This window comes from Balaenoptera musculus, chromosome 2, assembly GCF_009873245.2.
Source record: "Balaenoptera musculus isolate JJ_BM4_2016_0621 chromosome 2, mBalMus1.pri.v3, whole genome shotgun sequence".
NCBI classification, from domain to species: domain Eukaryota; kingdom Metazoa; phylum Chordata; class Mammalia; order Artiodactyla; family Balaenopteridae; genus Balaenoptera; species Balaenoptera musculus.
This window is the reverse complement of record NC_045786.1, coordinates 139,629,642-139,649,701: the sequence shown is the minus strand read 5'-3', so window position 1 is coordinate 139,649,701 and position 20,060 is coordinate 139,629,642.

Sequence of the window (20,060 nt, the reverse complement as noted above, 5' to 3'; positions counted from 1 at the left end):
GTTACCTGGACAGTAGGGATGCGTGGTCTCCAAGAGAGGCCCCAGCCCCCTGTCATCTTCCCAGGGTGAATCCCCTCAGAAGAGAGAGAAATGTGGTTGGGGGTAGAACACCAGATGAGCTTTGAGGAAACTGAGAATGGAGGAGGCTTGTGTCTACTTCCTATCTAGGGAGGGCAGCTAACCCCAAAGATGTGCTTATGCCACACTGATATGGGGTCAACAGAGAAGAGGTGACTTTACAGGTGATAGAGGAAGAGAACTCAGTGACAGCCTTGTTTCCTGTGGCCCCAAAGAGGTGTGGGAGAGGAGCTGAACCCTACTCATATTCTGAGAAGTTAGCTGAGAGTGACAGCCAGCAGCCCGAAGGAGTCACACCATGGAGGAACAACCATGGATGGCAGAATGAGCTGAGCAAACCAGATGGCCATGCAGCCACCTTTGAGGATAACTCTGGACGCCAGTGAGGAGGATCCCATGATCAAAGACAAGATGGGGCAGCTACTCATCTTGGGAGGTACCAACACAGAGCACATGGTGTTACATGGTCCCCCCTCTCTCACTCCAATCCCCCTGAGATTTCATCTAAAGTAGAGCAAGGGAGAGAATGTGAGTGTGAATTAATCTCCTTGGTAGTTACTAGATTAATTTTTCTGCATCGCACAGAATGGGAGTCTGAGATGAAAACTATTCTGTTTTAGAAGATCAAAGACACATATGTATGCACCTGAAACTATCTAGTAAAATTAACATCTACTAGTTAAGACTATCAAGTTTCCTAAACCGCAAAAGACATCTAGTATGACTCCCTCAAAATATAAATTGATTTAATCAGCAGAATCAGCAGATATCTTGGAAATGGCAGCATGTCTATGATGAGGAGTAAGATTTTGGTGACTTGTAAAAAATTTTTGAAAAATAAATATTGAGAAAGGAGAGTTTAAGCCCAACATTATTGCAACACTGCTGGGGGGAGAGAGAGACACTGCGTCTGACTGGATTGCTATTCCAGGTTCTGGGTGGTGTCCCTGTAGTCAAACACCCAGGGTTCCCATGTTCTACTGCAGCCTGGATGCATAGCCCATGAGCCTGCTTTACCGCTTTACTACAAGGTGGGATCCACCAACCATGACAAACTTGGTTTTCCAAACACCTAAAGGACAGTGGTACAGATAGTAGGCGCAAGGACTCTGATACGTGGAAAGGTGTACCCTGCCCTGAAAATCCACACACTGGCATTCTGACTTATAAAATAAGTCTCTGGTGAGTTAATCAATGGAAGCCTCCTAGATTGGGTGGCCAGATTTGGCAAATAAATATACAAATATTGCAGGGGACATACTTATACTAAAAAAATATTCATTGTTATCTATCAAATTTAACTGAGTGCCCTGTATTTTTTCTGTCAACCCTACTAGAGCCTGCTCACTTCCAAGTGGACTGATAAAATGGAGGTCCTGCATACACACGACTGAGAGCCAGTGCTGCCTCTGAGACCACCTTCACCAACACTAAGCTTCTCAAGTCTTTTACTACCTGTTCATTCCAAGACCAAATTTACAACTTGGACAATAAATGCATAAAATTGAAAGCCACTTCTTGGTGGCTTCCAAGGAGGTAATTAACATTATCAACAACATCTATTATGTTGTAAGATTAGTTTCTTCCCTGCAGTTGCTAGTTAAATATGAAGTTTTATTAATCTTTCCACGAAGAAGTTTTCTGTCCCTTGACCTGAGTTTTATCTTTTCCCTGATTTTTGACTCGACCACAACCCTAGTCTTTATCATCCTTTGCATGCTGGGATCCCCAGCCTTCAGATCACCTTATAGAAAACTCGGACGCCAGTGGGGAGGACCCCATGATCAAAGACAAGATGGGGCAGCTACTTGATGGATCTCTGTAGTGCCATTTCATTTGTGCCTAGGGAAAAATTAAAGTAGGAGGAGCACCACAGAACAAGCAGAGGAGCAGATTTGGTTTACGGTTCAGTGAGCAAGAGAAGATCTTTCTCTTTATCCAAGCCAGCTCTCCTTCTCGGCACTAACATATCACAGGATATCAGTGTCTTACACTTGACTGCGTCTTCCCTTTGTCATCTTCTAAAGAGGTCTCTGCCCATAGAGAGACAATATTGATTTGTTATCCCCAGACCAGTTGGAGCTAAGTTCATGCTACTTGACTCAAGCCATCATCAAGCTCCTCCATTCTAGATATAAACTGCAATTTTTGCTAAGGAACTTGAAGAGTGTCTCGGGTGAAGTAGGATTTAGGTCATTCCTCTGGAATTCTGGTTTTAATTCATTGCTGGCATTTCTGAAGTAGTTTAGGGTGAACATCTGAGATAAATGAGTCATCTCAGTCCTTCTATTTCTTCTATTTCCTATTATTTTCTAACTTAAACATTTCAGAACTAAGAATTAATATATCTTCCCAATGCTGGAAACAGGCAAGTCATTCTGTAAAATATATTGAGAAATTAATGGACTTCCATCTGGGGAGAAGTAAACAAAAGTAGATTATATATATGCCTGTTTATCTATAGACCTACAGTATTGGGAGCTGAAGAATGGTTGAGCAGTTCTAAGCCAGGCTTGTCATTAGGTTAAAAAAAACCCAACCAGCCAACCACCAATTTGGTTTTTCTCCAACTGTCAGCTGGAAGCAGGGAGAAGTGAAATGTTAAACTGAACCAAAAAGGGATGTGGAGTTTTTTGAGGGGTGTTTTAAAGAGCTGAAAGGTGCCCCTTGTTCTCCACCAAGTCAACTGTCCTCAGATTCTGGGCTCCCAGGAGAGGTTGGAAGAAATCCCTGCTCCCATTGTGGCTGTCACCTTGTTTGGTGAAATAGATGTGATTAGGAAACTTCTTCAGATCCATCACCCAGGTGGTTTGGGGGACAGAGGTGACCAGAAGCAAGGCACAGAGGGGGCTAAAAACTCCTTCCATGGTGAGCACTTGACAGCAGGCAGGACCAACTACATTATCAACCTCAGCGTCTGCTCTTCTCCCAGTCCAAAGTGCAAACATTCTCCCCTAGCTACGGCACAAGAACACTATGAGAGGCATCCAATCCATTCCTGTATAAATGTATCTTCACACCACATATGGTATTTTGATAACTAATATGAGTACAGCACCCTACATTTGTAAAGTGCTCTCAGATACATGATATTATTTGATCCGGTTATATACAGGCCTTATCAAGATGAGCAACTACCAGGAGCAATCAGGAAACAGTGGGGGCACTGACATTCCCCACAACCACCGGGTCAGAGAAACCCATCAGTATGATCTGACAAAGAAATTCAGTTGATTTGATAACTGAAAAAAAGAAAACTGCAGGATAGTTTGTACATCGTGAGCCCATTCATGCAAAAGAAATATGGTTATGGCTATATATGTACATACACAGATAGCTTTATTTGTTGTATCTATACTCACATATGCAAATATATATAGATACATGTATATGAGTATATATTCAAATGTTTATATATACAATTTTACAATGAATATTATTATTTTATGTTGTTAATTTTATATATATATTTTCCATAACAGCTTATGGAAAAAACCCAAACGAATTTTTTGGCCAAACCAACATATTTATAATATTTATAATATATGATATTTTATAATTATAACAAGGTATGTTTAAGAAAAAAGCTAATTGGTGTTAGCATTTCTTTTTCCCACCCTCACGATTAAGGGAAGAGAAGTGGTTGTTGTTAAAGGTGTAGATTGTACTGTATTTGGAAAACAGGCCTTAAAAGGGAGGACTCTGATAAGGCCAGGACCCCACACCAGTAGTTTTGTCCCCTTGGCCCTATACAAACCCCATGTTGCAGAGGGCTAGCATGACAGCTGTGTTGTTGAAGGACACCTTCTGTTTCTGAGAACAACTCAAACTCATCCATGGGTGGTTCAGTCCATGCTTGAGTCAGAGGATCAAAAATATAAGGCTGTACATACCCTCTCTCTGATCAACTAATCATACAGCCGTAGATGTGCACATATTAGGGTTAAAAGAGAAAACTATGGCAAGTCCTGCACCAACTTCCAGGAAGGTAAACAGGTGGAGTGGGAAAAATAGGGGATACGGATCGAGCACTTGTGAGTTTCAACCCCAGCTCTGCTGCTTACTTACTTGTGTCCACAGGCATGATCTTAGGCTCTCTGGGCTTCAGTTTCCCTCTGTGTTAAATGCGCCCAATAACACCTATATCACAGGATTATTTCACATACACATCTCAAGTGACACTCTCTAGAAAGGATGCTGAAAGCTTGGTTGTCAGAGCACACCAGGCGACCAATCAGATTTTGCTGATATCCCACATTCACTGCATCAGATAGAATTTCTGCTTCTTTGTGTACATTGTAGGGTTACTCCCATGCATTCGTCACAAGTGTGAACAAATTGGGTGTGTTTTGTTTGCCAGGAAGTAACACTGTCACTCCTTCTACAAACAAACCAACACTAGAGGTTGCAGTTCTGCAAATAAACCCCACATCCTTCTAAAATGAAGGAAGCTTTGAGAGACCATCAGGGGAAGGAAAGAGACTCCCCCAGTCCGCTCCCTTCCCTTTTCTAACGTAATCTTCATTAGAAGTCAGCCACCTATCCCACCCTTACACTTCCAAACACCAAGAATACCATACCTAGGGAAACGGACCCTGAAAAACATGACAGGTCTTCCTAGCCATCTGGGAAATTCTCTAGAAAAAGGAGGTTTGGGTGCAAGGAGATTCAATTTGCAAGAAGTTATACAATCTCTTTAGTCCTCAATTTCCTCAGCTGTGAAAGAAAGAACTAATGATTCCTAAATTCTCTTTGAGTCCTAACATGTTATGACTATAATCCTCTCTCTCAATCCTCTCTGCTCTGTTCCCATTGCTCCACCCTGGTTTGTGCAATCAGCTCTTCCCTGGGTTGTCGCAACTGCCTCTAGCCTTGCTCGTCCAAAATCATGCTTCACATAGCTTGCAAGATGATCTCTCTAAAATGCACATCTGCCTCAGGTACTTTTGTGACTCTCCATTACCTCCAAAATAAATTCCAGTTTCTCAGCACAAGCCTCAAAGACGTGTCTACCTTCCCAGCATCATCTGTCACATCGCTTCTCCTGTAACTGAGCAAGCAGAACTCCTTAGAGCTCCTCTCTCACCTCCACGCATTGCTATTCCCTTTGAATGGGATGTCCCTCCCCACATCTGCCCAGCCAACTCTTCTTTCAAAGTTAGCTCAAGTAGCACATTCTCCAAAAGGCGATTAGATGCCTCTCCTCTGCACCCCAACAGGACCATGTGAAATCATTGCATCAAAGTGTAATATTTTCATCCAGCATTTAGAGTTGTTGTTTCTGAGTAGAGGCTGGCTTTCTGCTCTGGCAAAGGACGCAGTGCTAGCAGCATCCCTGGTGCAGGTGACACTCATAAAAGGGGCAGGTACGCAGCCCCTCTGTTCTCTCTGGATCCTGCAGAGAGGCAGGGTCGGGGGGGTGTGGCTGCATGTGCTGTGGAGCAGCACTCCTAAGGAGGAATCACTTGTTGCTCTCCCTTTTCATAGGTCAGCTTGAGAGGGGCTGTGCTGGGGGGGTAAATATCTTGGGGTTCAGACACTAAGCAGTGTGAGCTTAGGGGCCCACTGCTTAGGGAAGTGCTTGAAATGCCCAGCTTGAGGTCTCCTGGTCCCACAGGAAGTTGAGATTGGGTACAGCCGGTCCCCCTGTTGGAGGAAGAGGGAGCTAGCCCACTGCCCGGCAACCCAAGGAAAATCTCCTGGGATAATACATTGGTCAGTCCTACTGGTCAAACCACACTTCCTACACATATGCCCCCAACCTACGATATAAGGTACCTAGTACCTAGTATTTTAGAAGTGCTCAATAAATAATTACAGATGCCACTTATTGAGGGCCTATTACATGCCAGTAACTTGATATATTTTATTCCTAGTTCTCACAATGACTATACAAGATAGGTATTATTAGTTCCATTTTATAGATGAGGAAACTGAAGCTTGAGAAGGCTAATCGACTTGCCTAAGATCATATGGCTAGTAAATGGTGGAGCTGGAATGTGAACTGACATCTTGATCACTCCAAAACCAGTGCTCTTTCCCCCCAAGCTATGTAGCCTCTCAGTATGATGTTCTCTCCCTCTCTCTGCAGGGACTCGTCACTTATTTTGCTCAAATCCATGCCTTGAGTGCCCTCCTACTGAAATGTGTTCCTCCAGTGAGGCCTCTGGACTCTTCTGCCTCATTATCAGCTGACCTGCAGTTTTTTCCTTACCTTCACCCAGTCTGATCTGCTCTCTACCCTCCAAACCCAGTGCGTACTTGAACTCGTCTGCTGTTAGTAGAAGTTCCAAGTAAGTATATGCTATGAAAAGTCAGGAGCAGGAACAACAAGGCGTCTTGGAGACAGGAACCAAACATGATTCTTTGGCAGGGCCCTTGGAGACAGAATGACCCCCGTTTAGCCATGTCTGGGCCCTGAAGTGGGAAAGGCCTCTGGCCTTTTCACTCAGCATGATGTCCAGAGAACGACCCAGAACATGATGACTCTGGCAGAGGTAGCTGCTCTATTCCCCAGGCACTTGTAAACCCGAACAATCACCATCTTCCTCCCCCATTCCTCATCAAAAGCTTTTATTAAATAGCCTAATTATTAAACAAGGCAGGTGGAAGAGAAAGGTAGGAAATTGGAGGGTTGAACTGAGCTTTTTCAAAAGCCAGAAAAATGACTCAGCGTGTGTAACACCTCATTTGGAGAACAGAGTGGATGTTCCTGATCCAGCCGGGTGCATTGTTAAACCTGTGGAGAGAGATAGGGAACAGACCATTTTTTTTCTCTCTCAGTCACACATAACTGCGAGCTCAGAGCCGAACTGGTGAGCTTCTAGAATAAATCCAGAAGATTTATTTTCCCAACAAGGGCCAAAGAACTGACAGAATCACAGGAAAGAAAAATATATACTATCTGTTCAAGTCAGTGTTTAGAATACTCTAAGTGGGAGGACATTTTATTAGCAAATCCACTAGACTATAAGCTCCTTGAGGTAAGAAATTGTGCTCTATTTATTCTTGATTCTAGGATGGAGTCCAGTGCCTGGCACATAGTGGGTGCTCAATAAATGTTCACTAGAATAAAGCTGAAGGCAGGAGCTGAATCTTGTACAACTTTGCATCCCTCTCAGTGCCTAGCACTTAATGAATGAATGACAGGGGCATTAATGAATGACAAATGACGTTTTAGACTTGCCTTTGAAGAAAAGCATATGCCTCTGCAAACAGAGGTATCATCTCCTGAATTATTCAAGAAGTCTGTGTTCACTTCCTAATTACATCTTGATTTTTACCTCCTCAGAAGGCAGAACTTTTGCTAAAATAATCTGGCTGCTAATAAGAAACAGCTCTGCTGGCTTTTTTTCATCCTCATGAAAAGCCAATCAGTCCTGAACTTCTGGAGCCACCAAGGCACAGGCCAGGCTCCTTGGATTCTCCTGGGAGCTGGTCTAATTTGCCTCTAGCTTTTCCAGTTCCCTCCCTTCTACTCTCTCCTGTCCTCCTTGTTCTGGGTCTCATGCCAGCTGAGTTTTGACTCCCTTTGTCAAGCAGCTCCGCTTCTGCCAATCCAGTAAACCTCACTTCTCTCAGTTTAGCTTATGTACAGAGACAGTACACCAGAAACATATGGATAGTCAAGAAAGCACATAATGTGTAGGAAACTGAGGCAGGAGCAGGGAGAGGCAAGAGCTCTTCCTCACAAGTATCCTGAGCAAGGGCTTGAGGGCCATGCTGGTTTTCTTTCCCTCTCACAGAGACAGGTGCAAGTCACTGATGGGGCTTCGTGTGGGAGCTGAGTCTTATACAGCTTTGCATTCCTCTCAGTACCCAGCACTAAATGAATGAATAATGTATTAGCTCCCCTCACAAATACATAAAACCTCTCTATTTCACAGCTGAGGGATGGAAACTCAGAGAGCTTAGTAGATCAGCCCCTCCAGGCTGAGCTAGGTTCCCCTTCTCCGGGCACCCTTCGTGGGACCTTACCTTAGCATTTATCACAATGGGATATCGTTATTCGTTTATATATCATTTTCTACTCAATTTTCTGTGTGCTCCCTGAGGGCAGAAACTGTGTCTTTCATCTTTGCACTTCTCAAGAATAAAGCCCTCAATAAAAGTTTGCTGAATGAATGACTTGCTCAGGGTCACCCAGCTAATACAAGGCTGAGCTGGGACCAGAACCAAGCCCTCTGTCCCCCCAAATCCTATATCCTTGCTGTCCTAGCAGGACACTTTCTGGAAGAAAGTGGGAAGTGGACCTATCAAGAAGCTAATTAAGCATTTGGCAGGTTTATGAACTATGTTGAGAGGTTTTCTTTTTAACTTTCCTTTCCTTCCTTCTTGATATTGGTGGGAATTCTAGGCAGCTACTCTGAGCTGAGCCAGGGTCACATCTATATTCTTGCTCCTGAAATAGCTGAATTCATCACCTCTTCAGAGGAGGAAGTCTCCACAGATGGCTTTGAAGCTCCCTCTCCTTCAAATTACTCTTTGAAGTAATTTGGAGATGACTGGGAGAAAATGTCAAAGGTTTTGATCCATGTTTCTTGAAATATTGGAGAGTTTTCTGTTCTTGTTGGTCCTGAACAACTAGGCTGGAAATTTCATGAGAAAAGGTTTGTTTCTGCCCTCACCTGGTCACACATGTTGATCGTGGAGGACCTACTCCGGCCACCCACAAGCAAGATGCCAGTACCTGACTTTGATGAAATGAAGGTGGACACGGTGAAGAAAGAGGTACTCAAGGCTGCACTGCTGTTGAGAGTGGAAGGGACTTCCTGGCTCCAGAGGAAAGCCCAGAATAGAAAGGCAGCAGGCACAAAGGGTCCTAAGGAGTGTATTTGGAGTGCTCAAGAGTTCGGGCTCTGGGACTAGATATGCCTAGGTTCCAGGCCTAGTTCTACCACCTACTGATCCTCTTACCCTGGGCAAATTATGTAACATCTCTATGCATCAGTCCTCATGTACCAAAAATCAATGAGCTAATCTATGAGGGTTTATTGCTCTCCATAATAAACCCTTCCAGTTGCATTCTCCACCCCTTTCTTCATCCCTGCTCTGTGCCCTAGAGACTGACCTCTAAGACTGTACCACCAAGTGTCCTTTGCCCTCTGGCTTCTGGTTGGATTCAGCCAAAGGGGAGATACTAGTAGAAGAATAGCTACTCAGAGGAATAAGAACCCATGGCATTTACTCCCCTGGCCTTCACAGTGGTGGGCCACCACTTCAATAGAGGCTGTATACCTCTACCTCCACCCCCAGCTCCTGTCAGGCAGCCCTGTCCTGTAGCTAAGCTCTCTAAACGTTCCATTAACTCTGCTTTCTCCCCTCAGACCTTCACACCTAGAGATGCTCATGGCCTCAGCATCCCTTGTTGGGCACCCTAACCCTATGCATACTTCTGTATATAGTCCTTTTGTTAGATTCTCCCTATTTTACCACTTGAGTGTCCCATTTATCTCCTTTCAGGACCATGACTAATGTGCCTGACATATGATAAGTGACTAGTAAATGTTTCGTGCTTCTCCTCCTCCCCCTCCCCTCATTCCTTCATTATCCTCACCATCCTCTTTATTATCTCAGTATAAAGCAGAAGAGCTAGAGGGAGATTGTATTGGTGGTCTACTGTTGTGTAACAAGTTATCACAAAATCAGCAGCTTACAACAACACACGGTTGTTATTTCACAGTCTCTGTGGGTCAGGAGTCCAGGGCTGGCTTAGCTGGGTTCTCTGCTTTAGGGTCTCACCAGGCTGAAATCTGGGTGTTGGTGGGGGCTACAGTCCATCAAAAGCTTGACTGGGGCAAGATCCACTTCCAAGCTCCCTCAGGTTGTTGGTAGAATTTATCTCATTGCAGCTCTAGGACTGGGGCCCCTGTTTCCTTGATGACTACTGTCGGCTCCTAGAGGCCACCTTCAGTTCTTTGCAGTGAGATCCTCTCCAGTGGCCCTCTCACCACACGGCAGCTTACTTCTTCAAAGCCAGCAATAGAGAGAAAGTTTCTTGATTTCAGGGAGGGCCCAGGTCCTCTTTAAAGGACTTCTACCTGATTGAATCAGACACACCGAGGATAATCTCCCTTTGTATTAACTCAAAAATCAACTGACTTTGGACCTTAATTACATTAAGAATCCCTCCACTTTGCCGTATAATGTAAACTAATCAAGGGAGTGACATCCCATGACCTTTGCAAGTCACAGGCTCTCCCTGTGGTTCAAGCACAGGGGATTACACAAAGGTGGGGACACAGGAGACTGAAAATCATTGCAGGTCACCTTACAATGACACAGAGATCTCATCAGGAGGTAGAACAATATTCATTCACCAGCTACTTTTATACAGTTTTTCACTAAGGTTAGGATAGGTGCAGGGGGAGACAGGTCTTGCCAGTGGGGAAGGACAGAAGCTAACACTAATGCAACACTTGCTCTGTGCTCTGCACTGTGCTCTCCACTTTCTACCTCTGGTCCTCTACCATCCCTATAATTGTCTACTATTATTCCACCTTTCAAATGAGAAAGCTGGAAACAAAGAGTTTGAAGCAATTCACCCTAAGTCACAGTGATACCACCTCTTCAATGGTTCTCAAGGCTTTAGACAAGAAGTAACAATAGTTATGGAGGTCAATGTTTGGGAGCTAAAAGGGGCCCTCTATGTACATTCTTCTTTTTCATAGAGTCGGTATATATGATTTCAGGGAAAGGAGATTCAGTCTTTTTTTTTTTTCCCCCAGAAAAGACTTTGCTAACCCCAATAGCATAACCACTTATCACAAGAGTCATGTATCCAGAAAAAACATTTAAAATTCTCAGGTAGGTGAAAGAGCCACCATCCTGTGTATTTGTCAATGAACACTTCACTTCTGTTCAGGATACACATGAAAAAAAATCACAATTTGTTGGGTTTTGGCTAACCCAATACTATGCATTAGTGTTTTTTAACTTTTAAAAGCATATCCACATGTATTCCAAAGCTCTGTGCTTTCCCTTTTTAAAAAGGACCAACTTTAGAAATCCCTCAAAAGCATGAATATTTAGCTTCAGAAGCTTTGGGAATGGGATGGATTCTTCAAGGAAAAAAAATAACACTTTCCACCAATGCCAGGAACTCATGAGAGGTTCTTGGATCAGCAAGGTTAGTACATCAGTTGGCAAAGTCTTTACTGGCCACTTTAGCCAGTATCTAATCTAGTATGCAGCCTGCTGCATAGAAGGCATTTGATAAAAATATGTTGAGTGACTGAATTAGTGAATGTATTTTTTGGTCCTAACTATATACTCTTTTTCAGTTTCTTCATCTTTTCCTTGTTACGTCATGAATGTGTTTCCTCATTTTTCCCTTATTTCTTAATTTTAAAAGATTCTATAGGCTTGTTGTAAAACAAACAAATGGCAGAAAGGTATAAAATAAAATTTTAAAAATCCATCCTTTCCTTTACTCTGTTCTCTTTAGAGGTAACCACTGTGGACTATGTGATGTGTATTTTTATTACAAAAGTGAGAGCATACGATATATTTATTTGCTCCTTGGTTTGCCTCTTCTTTTTAATGGCCTCTTTGCATTTGTTAGCATATGTAGCAGACACTGTCCATGATCCACTCATATCCCTTTGGAAACCCTTATCATTTCCATACATTACAGGCTGACTGCCAATGGCCAGTACCTCCTTCTTTGTTGGGTAGCTCCCTCCAGCCACTGAAACCAATTTGCCAATGGATGGTTGAGCGGAAGTACTTGAGAATTAATGTCCCTCTGGGAGACAGCTTTAACAATGACTAAAAGTTGTAGGAGTATAAATACCCCAGCTCCCTGGCCCATTGGCTAGGATAATTCCAAGTCATGTGCTCTGCACTACCTTCAGAGTTTTCCTGAAAGATTAAACTTTAGTCACTCACTGGCTTAATAACACACCCTTTACTGGCCATCTGCCCTTCCCTGCATCACTTCCCCAGTTCCCTACTTACACTCCCCAAACATCTTGCACTTGAATCCTAGTAACAAGATCTGCTTCCAGAAGAACATAAACTAAGCATGGACGTGCTCCCGTTTATTTAATCATTTTCTTATTAATGCCATTTATTGCTTCTAATTTTCAATAAAAATAATACTTCAATAAAATCTTTATCCATGTGGCTTAAACATATGCACATATTCCTGAATTACAATTGCTAAGTCAATGGGAAAACTACATTTGGTATTTAAGAGACGATGCCAAACTGGCCCCCAAATGGTTTATTAATAACATCCTTACTGGGATTTCCCTGGTGGTCCAGTGGGTAAGCCTCTGTGCTCCCAATGCAGTGGGCCAGGGTTTGATCCCTGGATGGGGAACTAGATCCCACTTGCATGCCGCAACTAAGAAGTCTGCACGACACAACTACGAGCCCGTGTGCCACAACTAAAAAATATCCTGCATGCTGCAACTAAGACCCGGTGCAGCCTAAATAAATAAATAAATATTTAAAATAACATCCTTACCAACAGTTTGTTGGAGTTTACTTTACCTCACTTCTTGCCAGCACTGGATATTATGGGTATTTTCATTTGTTCTGTTCATTTAGACAAAAATAGATGTATCATATTTTGAACTAAATTTCTTATATTAATTAGAATAAACATTGCAGCATTTCAGGTATTTACCAGTTGTTGGGAAGGGAACACACAAAACACACACACACCCAATGTAGAAAAAAAATTAAAGTCTGGATTTAATTGGCCAGTGATATACAACCTTATCGGCAGTGGGGTGGCCACATGGAGCAAAGGTGGATGTCTCAGTGCATCTTTCCCTGGCCCCAGGCCTCGGGGTGGGGCACACCACACCTACAAGGGGAGTCAAGCCAGATGTAGAAAAATTCAAGTCTGACTATGCCTTAAACTTTCCATACTCAGAGTTTTTGTCCCCTTTATACACACAGCCATATTTCTGTCCAAGGAAAGGTTTATCCAACTTGAACTCTTCTGGTTCTTGAAACAAATTTAAGGTCGGGTTTCCCTGAATAATAGCTCTGCCTATACCTTTTCAGTTTTCTGGAAAGCCCATTTCCCTGAAGACCATCCCTTGCCTATGATTTAATACTCTTGCCTAGATGGTTCTGAAACCAAGTGCAGTCTGAAAACCACAATTAAAATCTATTTCCCTAAAACCATCTGTTCATATGCTCCATGACAATTTTTTTTTCCTCCATGACAATTTGTATTTCTTATGTGATTGGCCAGTTCATGTCCTTTGTCCATTTTCCTACTGAATTATTGTTATTTTTTGTATTTATTTGTTGAAAAGTTTTATATATTGTGGATATTAACCTTTTGCTTGTAATATATGTTGCAAGTATTTCCTCTTAATCTGTTGCTTCTTATTTGCCTTGGTTTACAGTGATTTTTAAATTTTATTCAATCACATCTGTACATCTTTTCTCTTATGATTTTTGATTGTGTCTTGCTTAGGAAGGTCATTCATTCTACCCAAATATCATAAAAATATTCACCTATCTGTTCTTCTAGAACTTTTATCAACTTGCTTTTTTCTTTACATTTAGATCTTTAATCCATCTAGAATTTATTTTTGTGGATGAAATGAAGGAGAAATCTAACTAGAGAATTTTATCATTTTTCTACTACTATAAGTGAGATATTTTTCCCATTGCATTTTCTGAATGTTATTGCTAGTATATGCACACATGCTTGCTCTGAAGATTCAATTTCATCATCTCCCACTGTCTCATCTCAGTAGGGACTAGATCTTTGTGTTAAAGGAAGATCCTCTCAGACTGGTCAGCATGCCTGCTATGTAGCTATTAAGTTATCTCTCTTGGCCTTTGTTTCCTCATCTGTTAAAATGGGGAACTTGGACCAAATGCTCTTTGTAGTCCTTTCCTGCATTAATAATAATAAGGCTTTAAATAACTTTTTCCTTCTGGTCAAAATGCAGTTCAATTTCAAAGGGGAGAAAACAATCCTGTAGTTCTAGTTGCTAAAGGGTGTTGAACTTCTTTACATCTGAAACTGATACCAAAGGTGGTAAAGCTTAGCATTCTCTTGCTCTTGGGTTCAATGTCTTGGCTATTTTTAGCTAGATCTGGCACCTTTGGGAATAGGACACTTGAAATACAGAGCTAAGAGCAAGGTAAGGCAGCCACTCAGCATTTATCTGCTTTCCGTGAAATAATATGCTTCTTTCCAAAGAAAGGGCAAGGGGATGCAGCAGTGGTCTCCTGCTTTTAGGATACTCTTCTTCTAATGACCTGGCATTATAGAGTTTGCCAAACCTGCCCTGGAGGCTGTCTACCCATGACCAAGGGATTCATAGGATGTGAGCCCATATACCTGTTGCTATCTCCCAAATGGTTTCAACCGTAAATTCAAGGAGAACTTTGATGTTCAGCTACTCAAGAGAAGCACAAGTATTCACTAAGTGCCAGATAACCTACAATTCCTACCAAACTTCTGGGTCAGCCTTGATTTATGTTATATTGCTGTCATTTAATTTAAAATATTTCAGCATAGTTAACATGACAAATGTGTCACCTACACTGTTGGAGCAGTTATTAACATTTGGAGTCCCCTGAAAGAGATGTACTCTTCAGAGATGAATAGCATCTGAGAAAAAGACTCTAAGCAGAACTCTAAGCAAAAAAGACTCTAACAAGAGAGGGATACCACAACAACTTCAACTACCTTTATCTATAATAACACCGGAGGGCTTGTTAGTTAGCATAGTATGTGTTAGATATTAGTTTTCACTGGTAAAATGAGTTGTGTTCAAGATAGGTGCATTGGCTAAAAATATAGTATAGGTATTTTACGTTGCCCAAACAGTTCAATAACTGATGTCCTTCAGGATGGCCTAAGCCAAGGATTCAATCTGATCCAGTGAAAGCCACCTAACAAATGATTCTATTACCTAATCCCAACTAGAAGTTTAGTTTAATCCTGCCAGGTTCTAGTGGCAGATCTAACAGTTACTGTAGCTTTGAAGCAGTGATGAGCATAAAAAAGATTTTAAGATAACAGGAACAACAGCAAAGTGATAAGAAAGTATCTGTGATTTTTATTGGTAACAAAGTCATAAGTTCTGTTAAGACTATTGCAGTTTATTGCCTACATCATTATTGAAGGAAATGCTATATTTCATTTAGAAATTAGTAAAAATTTTTTAAAAATGTTTTTCATTCAAGTACATAGAGTCTCTGAATTCTACTCACAGACCTCTTAGGGGGCATAGACTCAGGGTAAGAACTCCAGTGCCTAGTGTATTGAATGTTTGATACTAGAGAAGCCCCTCAAAAAAGCCTTATTGCTAATGGTGTCCATCAGGGGATGCCAATGTCCTCGCCAAGGGGGTCTCTCCTGGAGATGCCAGAGCAACCTGTATGGCTGGGCCCCTAGCAGAATCTCCCCAACTCTGTGTTGCTTGTGCCCAGGGTACCAATAAAACCCTTGCAAGAGCAGGCCCATCATCTACGGTGAGCTATGCAAAAACATAAGCAAGCTTCAATGGGGCATCAGCCTGGCATAGGCCAAATTCTAACTCAGCAAATTCAGTTTTTCCTAAGAAAGCATAGCTGAGACCTGTATCAGACTCCAACAACAAATACACTCATTCACTTTACCGCCCAGAGAACTTTTCTCTTCCAGCCACTGTATCCCCACATTTGCATAATTAAATGGGCAATTACATTGGTTTTCCCAGAACTAAGTAACCATCTGCCCTAAAGCTGTATCCAAGTCTTGCATCTTGCAAAACCCAAGGCTCATTTATGGACTCTTTAAAATCTGGGTTTACTGTGATGTGCCATATGTGTCTTCTATTCTCTTCACGAAGATTTCAAAGGTTTTCAGGCCAAAACTCAGTCCCAGTTCATACATCCTGTGCTCCCCTCTCCCTGTGCAGTCTCTGAAGCACATGGCCCAGCCCTGCAACCATGACACTGAGATCTCCTTCCCCGTCTGTGTCACTGATCACCATTGCTCCCACACCACCCAGTGCCCTGAGGCTGGTTTTGTTAAGGGAACCACTGACTGAAACTGCCCGCCCTGGCCAGGCAAGATAGTAACCACTTGCATGAGCTCTCTTACAACAGGAGGTCCTGGTAAGGAACGCAGAACTAACAAGCTACCACCAACCAGAAGAATTCAGGAAAGGTCAAAAGGAGAGAGAAGACACCAGTCCGTATGTCCTACCACCCTCCCAGAATCCTTCTCTCTGGAATCCATCTTGGCTGAGTGATGCACGTGCCACCAGGAAGGACCCTGAGTCAGAAAGATTGGCCAGAGACAACCCAGAAACTAACCCTATTACTATAAAACCTGAGACTGCGAGCCACGTGGCAGAGCAGTTCTCCTGGGTTCCCTTACCCTCCTGCTCTCTGCCCAGGCGTCCCTTCCCAATAAAGCTCTTGCTCTGTGAGCATGTGTGTCCCCTCGGACAATTCATTTCCAGGTGTTAGACAAGAGTCCATTCTTGGGCCCTGGAAGGGGTCCCCCTTCCTGCAACAGTTTCACAGCAAGAGTCACTAACCAACATGACGCTGCCATTCATGGGGCATGACCTGTGAAGAAAGGCAGAAGAATGGCTTTCTCCACTTCCAGCTCCTTGTTCTCTCTTGTTCCCAGGCCAGGAGGCAGTTTAGTACCCTGAATGAATTAGTCAGCAGGAGACAAAGCACAGGAACAATCTAAATGCATGAGCTGTGATTTATGTCATAGAGTGTTCTGCCTATGTTTTCCTCTAAGAGTTTGATGGTGTCTGGCCTTACATTTCGGTCTTTAATCCATTTTGAGTTTATTTTTGTGTATGGTATTAGGGAGTGTTCTAATTTCATTCTTTTACACGTAGCTGTCCAGTTTTCCCAGCACCACTTATTGAAGAGGCTGTCTTTTCTCCACTGTATATTCTTGCCTCCTTTATCAAACATAAGGTGACCATATGTGCGTGGGTTTATCTCTGGGTTTTCTATCCTGTTCCATTGATCTATATTTCTGTTTTTGTGCCAGTACCATACTGTCTTGATTACTGTAGCTTTGTAGTATAGTCTGAAGTCAGGGAGCCTGATTCCTCCAGCTCCATTTTTCTTTCTCAAGATTGCTTTGGCTATTTGGGGTCTTTTGTGTCTCCATACAAATTTTAAGATTTTTTGTTCTAGTTCTGTGAAAAATGCCAGTGGTAGTTTGATAGAGATTGCAATCCTTTTTGACCCACCTCCTAGAGAAATGGAAATAAAAACAAAAATAAACAGATGGGACCTACTGAAATTTAAAAGCTTTTGCACAGCAAAGGAAACCATAAATAAGACAAAAAGACAACCCTCAGAATGGGAGAAAATATTTGCAAATGAAGCAACTGACAAAGGATTAATCTCCAAAACATACAAGCAACTCATGCAGCTCAATATCAAAAAAACAAACAACCTAATCCAAAAATGGGCAGAAGACCTAAATAGACATTTCTCCAAAGAAGATATACAGATTGCCAACAAACACATGAAAGAATGCTCAACATCATTAATCATTAGAGAAATGCAAATCAAAACTACAATGAGATATCATCTCACACCTGTCAGAATGGCCATCATCAAAAAATCTACAAACAATAAATGCTGGAGAGGGTGTGGAGAAAAGAGAACCCTCTTGCACTGTTGGTGGGAATGTAAATTGATACAGCCACTATGGAGAACAGTATGGAGGTTCCTTAAAAAACTAAAAACAGAACTACCATACGACCCAGCAATCCCACTACTGGGCATATACCCTGAGAAAACCATAATTCAAAAAGAGTCATGTACCAAGATGTTCATTGCAGCTCTATTTACAATAGCCAGGACATGGAAGCAACCTAAGTGTCCATCGACAGTTGAATGGATAAAGAAGATGTGGCACATATATACAATGGAATATTACTCAGCCATAAAAAGAAACGAAATTGAGTTATTTGTAGTGAGGTGGATGGAGTTAGAGTCTGTCATACAGAGTGAAGTCAGTCAGAAAGAGAAAAACAAATACCGTATGCTAACACATATATATGGAATCTAAGAAAAAAGAAAAAAGAAAAAAAAAGGTCATGAAGAACCTCTTAGCAAGACAGGAATAAAGATGCAGACATACTAGAGAATGGACTTGAGGATACGGGGAGGGGGAAGGGTAAGCTGGGACAAAGTGAGAGAGTGGCATGGACATATATACACTACCAAACGTAAAACAGATAGCTAGTGGGAAGCAGCCGCATAGCACAGGGAGATCAGCTCGGTGCTTTGTGACCACCTAGAGGGGTGGGATAGGGAGGGTGGGAGGGAGGGAGGGAGACACAAGAGGGAAGAGATATGGGGACATATGTATATGTATAACTGATTAATTTTGTTATAAAGCAGAAACTGACACACCATTGTAAAGCAATTATACTCCAATAAAGATGTTAAAAAAAATAAAATAAAATAAAAAATAAAAATAAATGCACGAGCTGTCTCTGCCGCACCTCCCTGTGGGAAAGGCCGTTTGAGGTGTGAGGAGCTGGTGGGTGGAGGTTGTGCAGAGGCAGTGGGGGAGGGAAAGGACAGCGGGGAGCAAATGGGCAGGGCCTCTGTCTTCCCAGCCTCCAGGAGGCACTCAGTCACCACGGTGGAGGGTCGTGGTACTGGGGTCAGGAGGGGCAGAGACAAAGGCCTGCCCCTCCATGGGCACCTCTGCACTCAGCCAGTACCCGTGGCCTCTGTGCACAGGCTGCCTGCCAGTCTGGGCATTCCTACCCTGGTTGGTTGAGGGTTGGCAGGGGGTATTTATTAGCACGGGGTCTTGTTACCTAATTGTAGCATGGAAAAGAGAAGAAGAGAAACTCCTTGCAGGAAAACATCCCTTCTCTCCCAGCTCCACAGGCCCCTTACCCCTCTGACTTGATCCCTTAATTTCTCCAGATTCATGATCTTTCTTATAAGTGGTCCCCTCTGGGGTTCTGACAGTAGTCATCCCTCCAGGGACTCCTAATTACGGCCCAAGAGAGCATTAAAGTGTTAGCCTCCACACCCCAGGTTACAAGCAAAAAGAAGCCACGATTAACCTCTATTCAAACAAAGGATTCCATCTATAGAAGCTCATTTGTTTCCCCCTCTGCAGCTGGCTGGGCTGGTGGCTGGGAGTGGGAGACTTCTGGGTCACTTTTTTCTTAAACCTTTCTTTTACATCCAGGAAGTGACCAGTTCTACAGTTAAAGTGTGTGTTAGGGGCCATCCCGGCAACCAGCTAACTCCTTGTATTTCCTGCTTTTCTTTTCCCATTAAAATAGCAGAGGAGTTGTTTCACTTAGGCACTCCCTTTCTGGATCTTGAAGAGAACCCAGAGGCTATTTTCAGCCAGGGACCTCCCTGTGAGTGGTGTAAACCCCACCCCATGGCTGCCTTAAACTCACCACCCTCCCTCAGTACCAGGAAGCTTAAGGCAAGCACCTCGGGCTCTGGTAAGAGCTGGATATCCTACCACCACCCTACCACCTCCATTCCCCAGTCCCCTGCCACCAAAGTTACCCAGTGTAGAGTTAATGCACTAAGAAGAGCCCTGCTGTCTACCTTCCTAGCTGCGTATTCAAGGATTAAGTTAGTTAAACTCTCTGAGCCTCAGAAGAAGGATAATGATAATGATAATACCGACTTGGAAGGTTTGCAGAGATTAAACCAAGTGGGTTTTGTAAATGGTGCTTAATAGACTTTAGAAGCCTATTCAAATGTTAGCCACACCATTTCTCAGAATGTGGGGCTAGCGAGGAGCTCTTCAGAATTCTCCGTGGAGCCCAAAATATCAGCACCTACAATGGCTCTGATAATACCCCTAGAGAAGGAGCCCTGAGAAGATAAAGTGGGGCTTTTGTCCTGTGTCCTCCAAGGACAACCATAAAGGAACCTCAGTGCTAGACACACAGCAGGCTGTCAGGAAACATTTGTCAGTTTCCCAATGGTTCGGGAGAACTGGCCAAGAGGCTTAAGAAAGTATGTAGAACACCTAC